This window comes from Peromyscus maniculatus, chromosome 21, assembly GCF_049852395.1.
Source record: "Peromyscus maniculatus bairdii isolate BWxNUB_F1_BW_parent chromosome 21, HU_Pman_BW_mat_3.1, whole genome shotgun sequence".
NCBI classification, from domain to species: Eukaryota; Metazoa; Chordata; class Mammalia; order Rodentia; family Cricetidae; genus Peromyscus; species Peromyscus maniculatus.
In genome coordinates this window covers 22,819,423-22,841,916 of record NC_134872.1, presented here as the reverse complement: position 1 = coordinate 22,841,916, position 22,494 = coordinate 22,819,423, and positions in this window count along the sequence as shown.

Sequence of the window (22,494 nt, the reverse complement as noted above, 5' to 3'; positions counted from 1 at the left end):
TAAAACAACTGAGAGAATGCCTCGCATCTTTAACCCAGTGTATAAAGGGATAGAGTAAAAATATTGTATTCTAGAGAAGATGAACTTAAGGGGAGAAGTTACTTAGAAGTTGTCATTCAAACTATTGTCATGTATAAAAATGGCAAGGAACAATTCAAATATCTTCACTCAGAATGAAGGAAGCATTTGGAGTCCAAGGACTTTTGTAGCAGTCCATCAGGAACGTTTCTCAGTCGTGGTCAGGGTCCAGAATTGCCTACTTCCTGCTTAAAAAATGACTTTAATGCCTAAAATGAAAATAAAAAGACCCAAAAGTAACTTACGTTCAGAGACAAAGACAAAATTTGAAAGTATAAGACAATGCATTAAAAACAGAGGCAAATGAACAGAAAAATGTATACAATGCAAGCACACTGGGAAATAAAGGAATTGATAAAAATTAGCACATGAAACACTACAAATGATGTTATTAATTTAATTTCTGCTCAAATATAAAAAAGTAAAAGTGATCATGATGAGATCAGGGATGAACGACATTAAGTGAGAAGCAAAAGACAACTTAAAGATAAAATATAACTATATTATTCAAGACTGACATTTTCCTGAATGAGATTAATAGCACACTGGCGATTGTAGGGGAAAAGATCATTGAATTTGACATCACACAAAAATTTTAAAAATAAAAGATAAAGAACAATGAAAGCAGAAATAAGAGTAGTGATCTGATTATTTACAGTAGTGTAGAGTTGGTGCAGTAAGTGTGAAACTTGAGAAGAGTGGGGGAGGAAGGCACAAAATATGGGAGGAAAGACAAGGGAGAGTGAGGAAGGAAGGAAGGAAAAAGGAAAACAAAGTAAGGAAACTGTGGTATTAAATATTTGAACAGACAAACATTTCCAAATCTGATAGAAACTATGAACTCAATCTAAGAGCATAGAAAGCTCTACAACTTGATAGAACCACAGATGACAAGAAAAAGACACAAACCTAGATTTGCCAAGGGTTGAAGATCTAGAAAGCTATTAAGAGCACCCAATGCACAAGCCATATTGTTTCAGAAAAGCAAAGATGGCGATGACTGAAGATTTATCACAACTTCAACCTAGAAGACACTGGAACAATGGCCAACTAGGCTAATGGAACAGTACAGTGATAGGAAATTGATAAGCAAAATAGTTATTTGTTCAAACCTGGGAGAAAATTAAATTCTTATATGTTATATTACTTGAATATAAAGTTACTTATTTTAAATTATGATATTATACATTACTGGTAATAGAGAAATCACCAAAGCTGAGTGAAAATAATAAACACATTAATAAAGTAATTGAAATTTATTTCTATTTCCTAGTTTATTTGAATTTATTATAATATTACTATAAAGAATATTGCATGTATTCATTGATTACCATTTGATTTATTCCATTTTAAAGTAATGTATCTCACCATGTTCACATCAAAGCTCAAATGGCATTAAAGAAAGTTACAGTTTCTAGTTCAAGTTTTGAAGCCATTATTGCCTTAACACAAATAATTAAAGAAAAAAAGAAAAGAAAAATAAAGTTATACATGCATATTTCATCTATCAGATTTCTTCAAAGGTATTAAACCAAAATTGGTACATATAGATTGATACTGCATCAACAAAAAGAGTTTATTATCAGAATTTAAGGTTGATTTAAACCTTTCAAATCAAGGCAGGTTAATCCACTATACTAACAATGAAACAAATCTATGTTCATCACTGTAGGAGAATAATAGGTCCCAAAGTCAGCAAAACATTTTCAATAAAAGATCACAAAACTTAGTAACAGAAAAAGAAATTTCTTCATCTGATGAAACCAATTATGATATACTCACTGCAAATATCTTGATTAATAATAAAATAGTTAATGTTTTTGCATGAAATTTGGAGTAAAGACTTCAGTTATATATTCATTGGAATTGTATCCAATGTCATAATGTAATTAAAAGAAATAATACATGACATAACAAAGGAAGGGATGTTCTCTTCATTCACAGGAAGCATAATTTTATATGTACAAATATATATACATATATATGTATAATCCTACTTGATCTTTTAAGCAATGAATAATCTAAAGTTGAATGAAATCTTTAAGTTTAATCAAAATAGTAATAAATTTAATAGTCTATCTATCAATACACTGCCAAGTAGCATGTGCCAATCAGTAATAAAAAAATATACAAAAACTTCTTTACTTAAATATGATTCATTGCAGAAATAATTTTGGGAAAATTAATAAATGGAGAAATCTTAAATGTTCACATGAGAAGACATTGTCAAGATGTCAACTGTCAAGTGCCTAAAAATTGCATCTATAATTCATTACAATCTCAATTAACATCCCAGCAGGCATTTTTATACAAGTTGTCAAATGGTTCTAACATGTATGCTGAGACAGAAATGAGCTTGAAAGCTAAAATAATTTTGAAAGTAAAGACAAAGAGTAGAGGAATAATGTTATCTGATTGCAGATCTTTTCTTCTTTTATATTGATATGAATATCAATGTGACAAAATTCATCATTCGGATGATGTACAATGTAAGTGATTTAATCCTGGTGCCAATGGCATTTAATGGGACAAAAAAGCCCAATGGATCCTAACAACCACAATAAAAGTAAGGAAACTTAACTATTATCTCATTTCATATATAAATTCAGTCACCAGAATAAAACCTTAAATATAAAAGCAAAGGTAATAAAAATTTCTAAAGTATTGCATAGAATTGATCTTTATAGCAGTAGTGTAGGCAAATATCAGAACATCAAATCAAAGTAAATATTAATAAATTTGAATCTCACTAAATTTAAAATGTGATAGAAATTACAGTTAGGTAAATTGATGACCATACTAGAACACAGTATTTTGCATCTTTTAGACAACATATTCAGAGTTTAAAGCTTTGTGGGTTTTTCTTTCTTTGTCTTTTTTATTACTAGTCAATTTAATGACAAAGAATACACTAAAATGTAAATACTAAGAAAAATATTTATAAAAACAAGTTATATGAATGATTGAAAACGCATGAAATGAAGATGGACGTGATGAAAAAAATTAACATTAAGATCTAGGAAGACATCATGGCATACCATTGGAATGATCAAAGTTGGACGGTGGCAATATCCTGTGTCTGTGATACAATGGTCCTTCTCTAACTCTGACACATTGCAGGTGAGACCATAAAGTGTGACTATCAATATCCACAAGTGTTAAAACATATCTTTAAAAAATGGAAGTCTCTTTAGCAAGTATTTTTTGGAAAAATACACACGCCCATCTATGAGACTGAAACCTGAGTACTGCATCTCACCCTGTACAGAAATCAACTCAAAATGATTCCAAGACCTTAATGTAAGACCTGAAATAGTAAAACTGCTGATCAAAATTGTGAGGAACACATGATACAGGATAAGACAACATCCTTCTTGACAGCATGTCCATAGTTCAGAAAATCGCTGTAAGAATAATCAAGTGATTGATATCAAAGCCACAACCTCTACAAAGGAAGCAAGAGTGAGGAGGTGGACTCTTCACCACATGTTCATCTGATATTAGTATCCAGAATACACAAAGAAATACACAATTTTAAAAAAAAATGGAAGAACCAGTGCCTTGATCAAAAAATGGTCAAGTGAATCATTCAGACCATATTAAAGGAGAATGTCAAATAAGTATACTAAAAATTTAAAAATATTTAGCCATCAATGAAATGCAAATCAAAATTATGATGGGACTCTGTTTCACCTTTCAGTATATTTACCATCAGATAAACAAAACCTAACCAAGGTTGGTCAGGATGAAGTTGAGAGTGCGTATTATGAGTGGGAGAACCATTGTACACTGTTTATTGGTTCTTCAAAAAGATTTTAGTATATGTGCTGCCGAAGCGAGCACATGGTTCTTCAAAAAGATAAATATAGAACTACCAGATGATTTTTCTGGGTGTGCTCCTGATGCTAAATAAAAGTCAGCATCAAATAAAGATGACAGAGCCACGGTTAATGTGACACTGTCCAGTGTTTACTGTGCAATCAGCCTAAATGCCCATCAACAGATGGATGAGTAAAGAAAAATGAGACAAATACAGAATGGAAAAAAAGACATAAAAATTAAGTAGGGACCATCAAGGAAAAGAAAAAAGAACAAAGAGAGCAGGAAACAGAGAAAGAAATAGGTGGGGAAAAAAGAAAAACTGAGTATATTATACATGTATGGCAACATTACACAAAGCTAATTGTTTTGTATAGTTAATTTTAGCTAGCAGAAACTTTTAAATGTTACTGTGAATTTGGAAAGCAGTTGTGTGTTGCTTAATAATTTAAACTTCCGTGAACTCTGGAACCTACTCCTACTACTCAGGGCAAGACAAAACATGTGTTCTGGAGCAGTGGCAGACAAAGCGGCCCATGGCAGCTGCATTGGTCAGAGCCAACTGCCTGCCATCGAGAAAGAGCTCCAAGAGTGCAATTTGTGTGATTCATAGAATATGGTAAAATATTTAAATGCCTTATGTAATTATTTGTCTAAACCCATGCAACCTCTTTGGCCACATTGGTTATTTATGCATATTAGTAAAGTTGATTTAAACAAAGACAACCTGGTGTGTGTACATCCTTGGTCAGTTGTCCTGAATCAAGATAGACTCATTTAATTTTATAAGTAGTAAATGATAAAACAAAATACAGAAGATCACATGATTGAAAATAGAACTAAGGATGATGAAAGCTAAATGTTCTACTACTAATGGCAAAATTTCTTAAAATTACAATAATTTGTTACTAAAACTACTGTATTTTTGTGTATTCTAAGAGATTACACCAGAAAGCCACACATTCAAGTTTAGTTCTCCTGAGTAGCTACATTCATTTTCATTGTTTGTTACACCTATTTACATATGTGTGTGGGTGTGCAGTCACACACACCTGTGTTCATTGGCTTTCACTCATGTGGGGATCTGAAAGGAACCTGTTTCAGCTGTTTCTTGTCATCCACCATGTGGGTTCCAGGTAGGAACACCAGCAGTAAAGCTTGGCAGCAGGCTCCATTACCCTCTGTGCCTTGTCCCCAGCCCAGGAGCCACAATCGCAAATACCCTGAATCCAGAAAATGAGAAGTTTGAAAGTAATAGAGTTATTCTTCTCATAGATGAACAGCAATTTTGATCTGATTTTTTGGTATATTTTGTAAAATATTTACCTTACCTAGAATTTTAATAACAACTTAAATTATGATTAATAGGAAATATTTGAGCCCTTATTTCCATGGATTGTGGTTTTACATGTTTTTATTTACTGCCATTCTGTTTACTAAAATATTTCAAACTCTACAGTCACAATTTAGTGGACTACAACAGAGCACTAACTTTCCAAAATGACTCAGAGAAAATGAGCAGATGTTTCATCTCATGTTTCTCAATCGCATTTTTTCATCTTAGGGCATGCACAGATTATTCTTAGAATTTGATCTTAGTGAAAAAATTGTACATCAATATTCTCTTTCTGTGTTCAAATTTAACAAAAAGTTTGAAAATAATTTCAGGAAGCATCTGAAAAAATATAAATTCCCAGGTAAACACGGTATTATAGAAACAATGGTTGCTATGTGTTTCCCCTGGTTGTCATTATGGGAAGTGTTAAGAAGTCAACCCAGTCTCAGTTTTCTTGACTGTTGACTGATGCTCTGCTATGGAAAATGGAGAATTTTATGTTTTTGTTCTTTTTATGCCATCTCCACCATGTATTCTTATAGGAAGCATCAAACAGTTCTTTGGATTTACACAATTGAGCTTTGAATCAATGACTTTTCTGGCTTCCTACATCGAAGAACTTACCATTCTAATTAGTTAACTGTCTCCTATGAAAGGGCAGTGCATCATTTCCAAGTCAAGGCACAGTATTCATCAGCACCCATGACAAGTAAGCCACAGAGCAGATGAGCACCTAATCATTCCTTTCTCTCAGGGTCGCAGAGCATTCTCTATGATTCAACTGAAGCCTCTCTCCCCACTGTGTAAGAGGGTTGGAAATGTTGCAGATGTGTAGATTCAAACAGTCTCAGAGTGAGCAAAAAGACTGTTACAGTAGACAGTGATGTTTCAAGAATGTCTATTGGTCCACATTATACTGTAAGCTGCAGGGCCAGCACTCTGCACCAGAAACACAAAGGCAAATATTTGAGGCCTGGCTGAGCTACACAGCAAATTTAAGATAGTCCAGGGCTAAACAGTGACACTGTCAGAAAGAACAACAACCAAAGTCAGTTTATGCAATCAAGTGGAACAGAGTTAGTTGATTAAAATATGAGTATTTTGCTTTAAAAATGTATATGTATTTAGCAGATTTTTTTAAAACAAAAATCCTATTTGTGAATTTTTTTTGCTCTTTTTGATTCAGCAAGTTCATATCTAGTACTTAAAAATCACAAATGATATTTAAAATAGTACATCAGTGTATAAGAGAAAAATAAAATAAAATAAAAAAGCACATCAAAGTATGCAGATATTTATTTTCATACCTCGTCTATCACAAAGACATCATTAGTACACTATGGTTAAAATTTATTTACTATATACCGAACATAACACTCAAGAAGACTAAATAAATTAGTCAAAATTAGGTAGTTACTTTATCAAATAAAAATCTGAGAGCAAACACTATATTATTATCAAGTCTGTCTGCTAATTAAATCAATTTTTTTGGTTTTGTGGAGACAGGGTTTCTCAGTTTTGGTGCCTTCCTGGAACTTACTCTGTAGACCAGGCTGGCCTCAAACTCACAGAGATCTGCCTGGCTCTGCCTCAATGCTGGGATTAAGTGCATGCGCCACCACTGCCCGGCCTAATTAAATCATTTTTAAACAAATGTGCTCACCATTGAATATAAAACTTAAACATCTCTTTAGCCTTTCAAAAAGTAAATTGAAACTTAGTTTTTATCTATAAGCCAAAAGGAGGGTTTCTTATAAAAATATGCAAATAGTGATAAAATGTTTAGGTACTAGTGAGTTATGACATGCAGGGGTGTGGACATGCAGGAGATTGTGGGGTTGCATTCACCTGTGTGCATGCAGCAACCAGAAGTGAAGTTCTTCTTCCTTCATTCTAGGCCTTAATGCCTTAGACAGGTTCTCGCACCTATACACAAACTTGCAATTTTAATTACAATGACGGGTCAGTGAAGTCCCAAGATCTGTCTATCTTTCCTGAGCCCTTGGCCCATGCTAGTGTTGCAGCCAGAAGCAGCAAATGCAGATCTCCTTATGTGAATGCTGGGGGTTTGTGCTCAGGCTTTTGTGCTTGCACGGTTGGCATTCTTACCTGCTGAGACATCTCTTCATGTTCCTATCAGAAGGACTTCTGGGTTAAATGGTTATTTGTTGAAAATCACATCAGAAAACTTTAATAAGAAACAAAAAACAAAATATTTTTTTCCAAAATAAGTTGATATTGTCTACAAGTACTTCTTTAGTTTCAAATGACTGAGAGAAGAAAATGTAGCTTGCCGATAATACATTATAAGACATACTGTTTGATTCCCCCTTAGCGGTAATAAGAGGTAGAGATAAGAATAAATGGAACCATTTATAATATTACTGTGTTAGAAGATCTTGTGTGGAATTTAATCTCTAATCAGTTATTAAGGAAATCAAAAGCATTTTAATAAGGTTACATTTTGATGACCTCATCATTGTTGATGGTTATTCTAATCCTGCCTCCTATAAAGGGTATCATGTGTTTGATAATGTCATTACTAATCAGTATGCAAATGTGTGTTATTAACTAAAGTCTCTGATTGAGAATTTTATTAGAATGAGAAAGAACAAAGTGTCAGAAATAGAAAAAATAAAGTGCAGCCTTATTATATTGCCAAGGTGTGTGAGCAGTTTCCTGCTGTAACAGTTTGTTAAATCCCAGAATAATGGTTGGCCAGCTACATTCCATAACTCAGTAACTGTGTTTAAAACAAAGCACTCAGGAAGCTGAGGCCAGTAGGTGATGAGTTTATAGTCTGGGACGCAAAGCAAAACCCAAGCTCAAAAAAACCCACAACCCAAAACACAAAGAGAGCACTTTAGGCAATATTGTAATAGAGAATGTTTAAAAGCTCATGTGTCTATTTTTTGAGAAAAAAAAATGTGCTTATTGAAAGAAACACTAAATATTATTATGCCAAAACATGTTCATCTACTTTATTTATTTGGTAAGTTTCTAAGCATATCAGTTCTCTCTCTCTCTCTCTCTCTCTCTCTCTCTCTCTCTCTCTCTCTCTCTCTCTCTCTCTCTTTCTCTCTCTCTCTCTCTCTGTATGTGTGTGTGTGTGTGTGTGTGTGTTCTTTAAACTTGAATCCTGAGATTTGGCTGCAAAGCTAGACAGAAGCATTTGCAGTGTATGATAATAAAGATTATATTATCAGAAATTCAAGCCATGTATCCAGAAGTCATTTGGTCTCTGTTCTATAAAAATAGAGAATATTGATAAACACCATTGTCTTAGTGTTTTTATTGCTGTGAAGACACATCATGACCAAGGGGACTATTCTAAAAGAAAACGTTTCATTGTAGACTTGCTTATAGCTTAGGAGACTTAGTCCATTATCATCAGGGTGAGGAGCATGGCAGCATTCAGGCAGTCATGGTGCTGGGAAATTAGCTGACAGCTTTATATCTTAATCATCAGGCAGTAGGCAGAGAAAGCCACTGGGCCTGGAATGGGCTTTTGAAACTTCAAAGTCCACCATAAATGACTCACTTCCTCCAACAGTGCCATACATACTCCAACAAGGATACACCTTCTACTCCTTCTCAAACAGTTCACTAACTGGGAACTAAGCATGCAAATATATGAGCTTTTGGGGGTCAACTACATTCAACGCACCACGGCCATACAGAGCAATAGTAGGAATGTTTTTGATGTTTCAGGGGAAAAAAAAACAGTTTTATCTTTTGCAGGAGAATTGAAGAAAAAATTATTTTAAAAAAGTGAAATGGCAAAAAGAAATCTATTTAGAAAATTACTCCAGAGCCTAAGTGACAGGGAAATAGAAAATGCTAAAAGCTTAGAAATACATAGAGGAGAAAGGATGATATAAATAAGAGACAGTATTTAATAAGTAGATTCATTTTGTCTGGAAAAAAGGGAGTGGGTTGGTAAGAAAATGACGCACTATTTTGTTTAATAATTTCTCTGTGTATGTGTGTGTTTGTGTGTGTGTAGTGTGTGTGCATGTTAGTATTTACATGTTTGCAATTGTCTGTGGATACCCTGGAGCTGGCATTACATGTGGCTGTGAGTTGCTCCACATGGGTGCTGGGAACTGCACTTTATGCCTCTGTAAATGCACTAAGGATTAATTAAACACAGCCATCTCTCCAACCTTGGCTACTTTATTTAAAAACAAACAAGGGTGCTGAAGATATGGTGAATAAAATTAGTATAATGGAAGCACAAATTCAGGAGAAATTACATAGTGAAAAATAATAATTGTTTGTAATTATTTCATGTTGGACTTCAGGTTAAAACAAGGTGTGAATTTTCAAGACACATTTGGAAATGCAGATTACTAACTAAAACACACAATACAATTTAATACTATAAATGTGTTTACAAAAACACAATCTCTCTTAAAATTGTGTTCAATTCTCTTAATTTCTCTTAATGTATACCATCAATGAATATTATGTAAACATAACCAGGAACTATTTCTTCCTATGGGTGTTTGAACATGAAAGGGATGTTACATATGTTTAATTAAAACATGATATGTTCTCATTATAACTTGGAAAATATGTAATTTTAAATAAAAAGGGATTTCTCTTATTTGAATGGAAACAGAAAATGGGAAAAATAAGCATGTATTAAGCAGATGTCATGTGCATAGTTTAGCTGGGATACAGGAGGGAAAGATGTGTGAAGCAGGCCATTCAGTGTAACGAAAGAAACCAGCTGCGGAGAACAGAGTTGAGTCAGCATGAGCATCAGAGAAAGAATATCTGACTTGAGTTTACAGGGTTATTCCAATGTGAAATGAAGCTATTAAAAATAATATCTTAATTGAAAGAATTAGGAGCTGAGGGGATGGGTCAGTGGTTAAAATTACTTGACAAATATCTTGAAGACCAGATTTCAGATCACCGATCACAAGCCTGGCATCCTGCACACATCTGTAAACTCAGTTCCAAAGAAGGAGGAGACAATGAGGCTCTCTGGCTTAATCTATTCCAGCTTCACCAAGAAAATGTGAGCATCAGGTTCATTTAGAGATGCTGCCTCAAAAGACAGGTAGAAAATGATAGAGGATACTCACCCAATGCCCTCCACTGGCCTACATGTGGATTCAAAGGCATAAGTAGCTACATCCACCAGCATATTGCCACACATACCTGAACATATACTCAGACATGTGCATGGGCACACTGTTGCTGGAGGGCTTCTCTCCAGGTTCCCCAAGCCCCGCAGTCCCACAATCCACTTATAAAATAATCACTCAGACGCTTATATCACTTACAAACTGTATGACCGTGGCAGGCTTCTTGCTAACTGTTCTTTTATCTTAAATTAACCCATTTTTATAAATCTATACCTTGCCATGTGGCTGGTGGCTTACCGGTGTCTTCACATGCTGCTTGTCCTGGCGGTGGCTGCAGTGTCTCCCTCCTCAGCCTTCTGCTTCCCAGAATTCTCCTCTCTCCTTGTCCCACCTACTTCCTGCCTGGCAACCTACTTCCTGCCTGGTCACTGGCCATCAGTGTTTTATTTATATAGAGCAATATCCACAGCAGCACACACACACACACACACACACACACACACACACACACACACACACACACACACACAAATGCATATTTCCAAAAACAAATTAGAAGAATATCAATCCAGTGAATATGTTTGTTTATGTAAAGGACAAAGAGCTACATTCATAAATAGTAGTTGTATGCTCAATCTCATATTCTTTTATTTTTATAATTTCTGTGATTTGTTATTGTATTGATAATTTTAAAAACACAATTCACATTATGATAGATGATTAGATCTTTTTTTTTTCTGGTAGAATGCACAGCACCTTTTAGCTCTATGAAGCCTAGCCAGTAGAATGAAGCTTCCATATCAGTAGCAGCTTGATCTCTACTTGTTCTATGATTCAAATATGTGGTGCATTTCACAACAGGGTATTACTGTCATGTTCTGAAGAGTAACATAGAGCACTGATCATAGCCTGTAATGTTTAGGGGGTCTCTGGGACCTTACTGGCCAACACCTACCAAAGAGATGACTCTTTCCTGGCACTGAAGTTTTTATTTGTTAGCCTGTGGTTTCTAGTTGGGCATTTCATAGTAGGGCATCCCCCACACCTGGGCGGGGGGGCATGCATGCATGTGTGTATGGAAGCTTCAGTGGTATTAGATTTCCATATAATTTTTAGACCAGTAGTTTCTGGTTTGTCCTAGGTCTCTGGGCTATCTAGTCTCAGATTCTTGGTCATCAGTGTCATTTATGGGTTCCAGCTCCTAGAAATGGGTGTTAAGACAAATAGGATATCGGTTGGTTACTCACAGAAGTTTTGGCCATCATTGCACTAGCAACTCACAAGCAGGATACCACCACTGTAATCAAAGTTTTGTGGGTGGGTTGGTGTTTATGTTTTCTCTTTTGATCGTTCAAAGCACCTTCCTGTACCAGAAATAATAGAAGGTAGCAGTGAAGGTTCTATGTAGGCACTAGCTCAACTTCTCCATGTTCAATGTGTTGTGTTGATGTTGTCTTCAGCAATCAGTTTTTGTAGAACAACCTATAGTCTTGGTAACAGCCTGGGTATTTGGGAATTCCCATGGAATGCTTTTGGTCAACAACTCAATTAGATATACTGCATTTCCTGTGCTAGAAGTTTCATTTGGTTACAAGCAATGGCTAGTTGGGACTCTTTCTCTCATCATTTGGCCATTTCATTTAGATTGCCTGTGTTGTGTGTGTGTGTGTGTGTGTGTGTGTGTGTGTGTGTGTGTGTGTGATGATGATATTTTAAGAAACTTCTATAGTATTAAGTTTCCATATTACATGCACAAACTGAAAGACAAAAGGCACGTGATACTCTAATTAGATACAAAAGACCTTTGAGAAAATTCAACATCCCTTCATGATAAAGGGTCTGGAGAGATTAGGAATTCAAGGGATATACCTCAACATAAGAAAGGTACTTTACACAGCAAGCCCATAGACAGCATCAACTTAAATAGACAGAAACTCAAAGCACTTCCACTAAAACCAGGAACATGACAAGGTTGTCTACTCTCTACATGCTTAGTCAATACAGTACTTGAAATCTTAGCTATAGCAAAAAGACAATTGAAGGAAATCAAGGAGATACAAAATTGGAAAGGAAGAAGTACAGAGTATCTTTATTTGCAGGTAATATCATAATTTATATAAGTGCCCCTAAAAATAACACTGTGAAGCTCCTATAGCTGATTAATGCTTTCAGTAAAGTGGTTGGACAAAACATTAACTCTTGAAATCCAGTTGCCGTCCTATACACAAATGACAAAGAGACTGAAAGAATTCAGGGAAACAACAACCTTCACAATAGCTTCAAATAATATAAACTATCTTGGCATATCTCTAGCCAAACAAGCAAAAGACTAATATGATCAAAACTTCAAGTCATTGAGGTAAGAAAATGGAAAGATCTCCCATGTTCATGGGTCAGTAGGATTAACACAGTAAAAATGGCTGTCTTACCAAAAGCAATCTACAGATTGAATGTAATTCCCATCATAATTCCAACATAAATCTTCACAAGTTCAGAAAGGACAATTTTCAGATTCATATGGAAACACAACAATCTCAGGATACTAACACAATTCTGAATACTAAAATTTGTTTTCTTGCAATGAGCCCAGGACCTGGCACCACTGCCTAGATGCCTCCCAAACAGATCAAGTCAATCGACTGTCTCACCTATTCAGAGGGCCCAATCCAGTTGGAGGCCCCTCAGCCTTTGGTTCATAGTTCATGTGTTTCCATTCATTTGGTTATCTGTCCCTGTGCTTTATCCAACCCTGGTTTCAACAATTCTCGCTCCTATAAACCCTCCTCTTTCTCACTAATTAGACTCCCAGCGCTCCACCCAGGGCCTAGCTGTGGATGTCTGCATCCAGATTCCTCAGTCCTTGGATGGGGTTTATGGCACAACCATTAGGGTGTTTAGCTGTTTGAAACCTGGGACTTATGCAGGGACGCTTGGCTCAATCTGGGAGGAGGGGACTGGACCTGCCTGGACTGAGTCTGTTGGGTCGATCCCAGTCCTCGGGGGAGACCTCGATCTGGAAGAGGTGGGAGTGGGGGGTGGGCTGGGGGGAAGGCGGGGGGAGAGAGCAAGGGAATCTGTGGCTATTATGTGGAACTGAATAGTATTGTAAAATAAATATTAATAAAATAATAAAAAATTGTTTTCTTATTCCTTAACAGCATATTTTAACAAATTCACCAATGTAAAGAGATTTGAGATAATTTAACTACTTCATATAAAACAGACATTAAGAATCCCATGAAATGATAGAAATAACAAAAAGAAGTGTATCTGTCAACATACATACTAGGCTATTTATATTATCATTGCATTCTTCTATAAAATATACTTATTTTGAAATAACTAATTTTCAATGAATCTCTTCTAAATCTATTTTGCTATAAAATAAATTAATCATAAATAAGTTAAAATTAGCATTATTTTAGAACATTATGTATCTATAATGTTATATATATATATATATATATATATATATATATATATATATATATATATATAAACTATAGGAAGAAGCTCAATAAATATTTTTCAAGTAAATCAACAGACATGAGAATGAGTTACCTGAAACTAGAAGTATGAATTCTTGTTTCGACTCATTCTCCCCAAACTAATGATGAGGGTTTTTTTTTCTTTCTCCTCTGGGTTTAGTGGAACATTATTCTGTACATAGCCAGCGATGAATATTGTCCATTTAATAATCTGGCCTCAAAGTGTCAATCATCAACAGGCTTTAAATAAGCATTTAGTACATATCAGCAACTGTACAAAGAAGAAAACCCACAATGATTTTTCCTGTGCAAAGTTACTCCAGCTTCCTCTCATGTGAACTCATGTGACCAGCGGAAGCAGCCCTAGTGATGGAAGTGTATGAGAGAGCTGGCACTTTAAGGCAGCCAGAAGTGGTGGAGGCTCTGAGGTGTACTGGACAGTAAACACTCAACAGGGACTCTGGCCACAGAACAGTCTTCCTCCTTGTGGCTTATACAAGCTACTTTCTTATTCAGCCAGGGACCATGTGCTCAGAGTGATGCCTCCACAGTGAGCTGGGCCCAACCACATTAGTGAGAAATAGAGGAAACTAGAAGGCAAGTTGTGGGTCAGAGTGTTGAGGAAAAAAAAAAACTGTTTTTAAAATGTGAATGAGAGATGCAGGGTGGAATCAGAAGAGAAAAAAACAGATCTGAGCAGTTTACAGGGACCCTCCCACTGCCCTGGCCATGTGTTCCTGTCTACAGTTTCCCTTTCCTGAGGTCATCCCATGATCTCAGAACTAGAACACGGTAGATGAATATCAGAGAAAGTGATATATGCTCTAATATCTACAATTAATGGGAAGAAAACCATCAATAAACCGGGCAGTGGTGGCACACACCATTAATCCCAGCACTTGGGAGGCAGAGGCAGGTGGATCTCTGTGAGTTTGAGGCCAGCCTGATCTACAGAGTAAGTTCCAGGATAGTCTCCAAAGCTACAAAGAGAAACCCTATCTTGAGAGAAAAAAAAATAGCTATGTCACAGAAAACTGCAAAATGTGCAAAATGGTGGTTCAAACCTTCAACTTGAGCAGAGTAATAGATATCTGTAGGACCAAAATCCATCCAAGAGAGACATTCATTCTCCATTGTCTTAGCTGCTCACCCTGACAACATGCGTGCCTTCCCTCTGTCAATTGGTTTCCTTTGTCTTAAAGCACAGGACACAGGAATATCAATGGCTGGTGAATGATGGGAACAGAAAGGTATTTTTGTCTTAACAATAATAAAATGTAAAATGGATTCAGGGGGCAAAATATCAAATGTAACTAAATTTGCTGTTGCGTAGGCGGGGAAATGAGGTGAGAAATACTGAGGCAAAGGATGCCTGGCCTGCATTTATTTTGTAGCTGTGTTCTTGTCCTCATTTAGGTCAAAGCACAAATAGTGTTGCTATGTTATTTACAATATATCTGCATTTAATGTTAACAGAAACATTGGAAAGCAAGCATATTTTTACCCTACAAATTCAAAAACATTTTTACAAAAACATTTTAAATAGCTATCAGACTTCAAAAATTGTAATTTTGTATTTTTAAAGTGAGATTTTCATCTGTAGGGTTAAATTGTTTAAGTTTTTAACATCTGTTTTATTTACTTTTCTTAAAAAATCATTTCATTTTGATTCCTTTATCTGTTGGTGTCAAGGATTCACTGTTAACCTATCTGCCCTGGAACTCACCATTCTTCTGAATCAACCTTCCAAATTAAAAAACTAGAGACCTCTACTTGAAGCCGGTTGTTTATCTCCATGAAACAAGTTATTTTTATGGAAGTTATTAATCTGTCTTCTTCCCAGGAGACTTGACCCTCTGTCTGCATTCTGATGTTTATGCCAAGATCCTTTTATTTCCTTTAAAAAACCCACCCACTCAGGTGAATGCAGAAAGGACTTGAGGTAATGAATATGAGTTATGAAGGAGGATATAAAGTAATTGTTTTTCTAGTTTTAACTCTGTTGGGGACATTTTTATTTATGTTGGCGGATAAGTGCATCAAAATAGGTTTGATAGTGGAAATGTAAAGTCTATTGACAAATGCTGCAGCTTTGGAATAACTCTTCTAACTGTTCATTGAGATATATTCAATTTGAGTATAATTCATTTCAGTATGTGATGTTTTATTTTCAAATTTTTAAATGATAAGGTTAATAAAACTTTTAAAAGCCACCCACCCAAACTTAATCTGAATTTGCATGCATTTACCTCAAGCACATTACCAAGACCGTCTCTTCCTCATGCCTAAAATGCTATCCCTAGACTAAATGTATGTTACTGAGAACATTTTCCTGACTCTCTTCTCTTATTATATTCAATTCTGTAATATTATTTGTCTTCCCTTTTCCCTCTCTCTCTGTAACAAATTTTCATTCCAATAGTGGTTTCTATTTTATCTTTCTTCCTAGATCACATCACTTTGCATCTTAGCTTCAGTTGTTGTATAAACTGTTCCTAAGGAGATGAACAAACACCTGCTTAGTTCAAATAGGGCACCAGAGACAAAAAATAAACAATTCCAATGAGTTTAATGGAGGTGACTGACAGGAGCATGAGCAGCATGTGGGCAGGAACACCACTAAAGACAAGAATCCCAGCAACTGTTTACTGCTTACAAATCACTGAGAGGGCTGGGTCCAGTGAGCTTAATTTCCCTCTGTGGCAGAAAGTCTCCAGACCCAATCCTATGCAGGTCTCCAGTGGGTAATTACAGCTGCTGATCATTCAAGAGGGTACCAGCCATGCCATGCTCAGAGGACAGAGTTCCACAACAGCAGAGAAACAGATCAATGTCTTGTGCACACAGACACACAGAAAGCAGTCAGCTCAGATTAGCTGGGCTCCTCTGTTATTGATTAACACTGACCTTGAAGTCTTCTGATTTCTTTGAGACTAACATACACACCAGTAACAGCTTATCTTCCTGGCTGGTCCGTGTTTTCAGAGGAACCAGCTTGAATGCCCTGTTGTGCCAGCTAGTGTCTACCAAACACATGAACTGTTTATACAAATATTACCTCAAGCCATCCAAATATCATTATCCATTATTCCAACATCAACTGGATTTTAGAGAATATACTAGATGAGTGTTGATGAACAATAGGCCCTATGGGGTTTATCAGTTTCTCAGTCAGGAACTTTTTGTTAGTCGCTTAGCCATGGATATAGACTGCATAAAACATCAAGCTACCTTGAGTTCATTGATATTCAAAATTTTCATAATTATCATAAATTGGTGGTGAATATAAAGCTAAATCATCAGCTCAAAAGAGAGAAGAAAGCAAACATTGTTCTGTACCATGGTCATATCATACAACAACACTCATGCAAACCTTCACAACGGTGAGACCCTTGAAAAGTTTCATCCCAACTCATGCCCCACAAACTCCAATTTAGAATTCAAACTTATGTCCATGGTAAATCTCAATATTGCATAATATATATCCTCATCGACTTCAATGGTAGGTTCATATGATTGAGAGTATATATAGCCTACCATTGTGGGATATAGAACTGAGACTAACGCAACCTAAACTTCACTCTTCTCTGAAATATTGAAGGGAACATAAATGAGTTAGTGTGACTTCTTTTTGATCTGTTTAGTCAGTGACCTTTTGTTGTAAATGATTGAAAGTAGCATCCTGGTGTTGCAAACATTTGAAGGGGCTCATTCAACTTGGAGAGTAATTACTTTATGGCTGTATTTTTTTCCCTGAACTTTGAGAACATAAGTTAAATAATTGCAATTATTTCAAAGGATGTAATTAAGGTCCTTAAATAGATGTGAGGCTGGCTTAGAAACTAATAAAAGCCTCAGGGTAGAAATTTAAGTACTAAAATCCGGTACCTATGCTATGCACAGTAACAAACAGGCAGTCAATATGAAACCCAGCTGGGCAATAGCCATGCTCACAGACTCCAGCAAATTGCTTCATTAAGTTTATATTATAAAAACTTACCCCTTTCTGACATTATAACCCCTCTTTCTGCAGTCTCAAGAATTTGATTAAACTGCTCATTTACAGAACGCTACCAGATTAAAATGCTATGATCTAATGGCATTTAATTTTCGCACAGTAATTCTAATAATTTCTTAATGAGATTAACAGAGGCCTCAGTTGTGATGTGGAAAAGAAACACAGCAGTAGACTGGTCCATGTCCTCATTTAGTCACTGAGAAGATGCTAGGCCTGAATGGGGAACAGGAAGGGCCTGCTGATACTGACTCAGGCACAATTTAGTCAATGATGGTAGCATCTCTCCCAATCCTGTAACATCATGGACTTTCTCTAAGGGACATGTGAAAAAAATATGCACAATTATGTTTATATTGAAAACCTAAGTCTACTCAATCAACCCAGTGAAGTGAAAAATGCTTTGTTAGAAGATACGGCCTTTTCTGTGTACATAATTCCCTCCAGCTTGAACTTGAACCCTGAGTAATATACCACCTACTTTTGTAAAGTCCTAAAGAGGAATCTCGATCTACCCATCTCCTGTCTGTCTCTCCAGTATATTGATAATACCTATCATGTCATAACTATGTAAAAAATGATTGATGGATGAATTTGCCTATATCTGAGCCCTTGGGTACCTCACCGCTATCAGCTTAAGCTGTCTTTACTTTGTCTGATAGGCTTCAGGCTTTGTGAGCATTTTACACATGCTTTTCCAGTCTACTTTACTTACTTCTGAGCCAAAAAGTAATGAAGTAGGCTCTACAGTAGAAGAAAAAGGAGTTTCACCAAACTCCAATGAATTGTATGTGGAGAACACTAACATTTCTGATTTTGAGTTCACCAAGTAAAGTAAAGCAAACATTTCTAACATATTAATGTTTATTTCATCTAGAGGAATGCCTAAGCCACCCCTGTCTCTGTGATAAATAATTCTGGAACAGCCCCTTCAGAAGCCATGCTCAGCCTTCCTTAAGGACAGATGCTGAAACATGTTAGCCTCAAAAACTGCACAGCATGGGGATGGAGAGATGCTCCATGGTTAAGATCCTATGCTCCTCCTCCAAGCTGAGTTTCTGGCACCCAAGTCAGGCTATTCACAACCACTGTAGGTAGCTGCAACTCCAGGGAACTCTATGCCCTCCTGCCCAGGCCTCTGAGAGTATATGTATGCAAGTGCATATACCCACATAGAGGTACACATACAAAAGTAAAAATAAGATAAATATTTTTTCTTGGAAGAGTCCATAGTAGCCAAGGCAGATAATGCTTCGTAGTGCAGTGAGGAAATGCATCACAGTCTTTGAAAACCCAGTTATAATAATTTATAAGATACATGGCAATAAGAAATTTAAGAATATATTTGTATGAAAATAGCACCTTTATTGTAGGTCTCTTTCTCAAATAGACTGCACAGCATGTTTCTGCAAAGGCTGTTCATGTGTGAGTGATAAACCAGAAGAGCATTTCAGTAGCAGCCAGGTGTCTGATGGCTTCACCTTTCTATTTCCAAGAATTGTCATGAATGCTCAATGTGTTAACACAGCTGAGTCTTGAATGGGGAGACAAATCTTGCAAACAATGACAATTTTTCGTAAGTCCTTGGGCTTTGTAAGATATGGTCCCATGCTGTTGGCAGAACTTACGGTTCTATTCTTTTCTCCATACACTTACGCCATTCCCCCTAATGTTTCCGCGAACAAAGCACCTCAGCCTCACATCCTCCCATCAAGCTAATTTTAACTCTTGTTTTAAAGAGAAAGTTCATTGTTCATGATAGTCCATTTTTGCACACTGGGAACTTACTATTGTGTTACATCTATTCAGAGCCAAACAAATAGCCAACCGTCACCCTAACAGAACCGTTCAATTTTGTTTTCTGCTAGGGTTTTAATTATGAAATTAACCTTGTTATCCAATTGGCTCCACTTATTTTTGTGAGCAAATTGGTGGTTGTGGAGGACCTTTGTCATCATGCTGTCATCTATTACCGAAGTACATTTTGGGGAGAACCAGTCTACAGAAGAGGAGAAAAAATAATGCTGTGACTGAAGATCTTTAAATGAAGGCTTATGAGAACATTGGGAAGGAAAAAAAAAGCTAATCCAGTTCAAGCCAGAGGAGCCACTGGGGAGCCTTCAGCAAGTGCTGCTAACTGCTTAAGTGCTGCCCAGTAGAGGTGTGAAGTGGTCACGCGGATGTATGAAGTGGGCACGCTGGCAGTGAAGAGACCCCTTGAGCATGCTCATAGCAACCAGGAATAAAAGCGAAACGACTTGTGATCATGTATAAGGGGCATGTACTTCTTAGGATGTCTAGCCTGAAACAGTGGATTCATTGCGTGTCTACTGGTCTCTTTTCAGTAGGTACATTAAAACTTACGATGACAGTTTTATGAATGACACAAAAGTGTCATCAGTATAAAAATCATTAGTATCTCTTGAAGAAAGCAAAGAGAAACAGAGATATTATAAAAAGAAAATCATTCCACAAAAGGAATCATTTATGAGAACATGTAGGGTTGTTTTTTTTTTGTTGTTGTTGTTTGTTTTTGTTTTGTTTTGCATTTGTGTTTGTATGTGGCTGTTAAGGTCCACATTTACTTTACAGAAAATAATGGTACAAACTGTAACTATACCAGAAGGTGCAGCCTAGGAGTAAAATGCACAAAAGAAATATGAGTATAAAACTTGGGGGCATTGGTGTGCTCAGCACCGTGCTAAATAAAGTCCAGTGTCTCAAACATCACACAGAGAACAGACTGTCATTTGCATTTTATTTCCTGGGAATAAGAAATGAAGCAGATTAATCTGCAGTGAACATTTTGAGAATTTCATTACCAAGAAAGGCCCAAAACCCAAAGCCAGCACCTAGAATCAAAGGTGCAAACATGTATGGAAATGGTTGGGACAACACCAAGACCTTAAAGGCAGTCAGCAGCTGCTTTGGCAAAGCTTATGGAGTCAATATACGGAAAGACAGCTGATTCTTATTTGCATACATATTTCCCTTAGGCTTTCTATGTTCTTATAATTTTATAATTAGTTATTAGCTAGGGAATGACAGTATCCACCGTGTAGTTTCTGAAAGTGTGGTATAAACCCAGAGAAGTATAGAAAAGTAGAGGCTTTGTGGAAGCTGTTTGATGTTTGATCCTTTGTGGATGTTTAGCCAAAGTGAACAGTTTGTCTTAGTGGACTGCTCTGTGAAATTCAAGAACCAAGGAAGTATAAGTGATTATTTGGAAAATTTGTGACCACTCAGTGGCCAAAGGCAAGCATAAGTTGTTTCTAGGAGTCTAAGGGAAATCTATGACTGGACATGGAGAAGTGGCCAAAAGGGAATGGATTGTTTCTGTAAATAACCAATGGCTTCATGCACATGACCTTTGTGGGAAAAATCAGCTTTCAAAAGCACATCCAAGTTGCTCAATGTATTAAAATGGATTTTAAAAGAGAACAATAAAAGAAAAGAGGAAAACATTGTTGGGGTCATATAATACAGCGAATTGAATTTGATGCTTGATTGTTAGAAAATAATCTAGGTAACATTTCAACATGCTCACTGACTTCTCAATGTTCAAAATGGTTTTATAGTTCCAGAAAAAAAATATACTGCTTTAAACATGATTCACTATTTATTTGTTTCTGCAACATTGATAATGTGTCTATGTATTCAAGGTCACACAGAAGAGCAAAAGTCCCATCTTCTGTGTATGTGTGTATTTGTGTGTGTATGTTTGTGTGTGTGTCTGTGTCTGTGTATCTATGTGTACATATATTCACATGGTTACAGGTGCCAATAGAAGCAGAAGAGGGTGTCAGATTCCCTAATCTGAAGTTATAGATGGTTGTGAGTCACCAAAAGTGGGTGCTGGGAAACTAACTCTGGTACCCTTGCAAGAGTAGTCTAGAAGATAAACCATTTCTATAGCTCTCAAAGTCTTATCTATAGGCAGCTAAGATATGCCCTTTGAACACCTATAACCAGATCAGAATCTCACAAGCACAGCCGCTACATGTGTTTCAGAATAAGGCAGAGGCATATGTTCTGGTAGGATAGACTCAAATTTTGGGGGTACATCTTGCTACTATGAAGTAGTTCTGGGGCATACCTCTAATCATTGGACTTGTACAGTTTCCTACAGTGGTAAAGCTGAAGTCTCAGCTAGCTTAGCATAAAATTCATGGCTGATGGACTCTCTTCATCGCTTATCCCTATGGAATCTCAGACAGAGCCTTCCCATCTAGTATAGTGTAGAGCAAAGATCACACTGCTATGTAATAGATTTCCTGCTTCAGTATGGATCCTAGTCAGAGGCACCCTGAACTTATAGGCACCCTGAAATTCTGCATCTCCTTGTAGTGATGAGAGCCAAACATGACCCAGCTTAATACTATGAGAGATGCCCAAGATGTTTTCATTCATCTTATTCTGACATCTGGCAACAGACCTTGGAGCAAGACATATTTTCCCAAATAGAAAATGGAAATAACCATAATACTGGTGGAACTTAACACTAGGCCAAGCTAATGGATACAATCTCTAGGCCAATGAACACAGATGTGCCTTTTGTAAAACCCTCAACATCATGTAGTGTCCGAGTTTTATCTTGAGGCAATAAAATACCCTAACAAAAAGCCACAGAAGGAAAGGTCCACTTTAGTTCACAATACC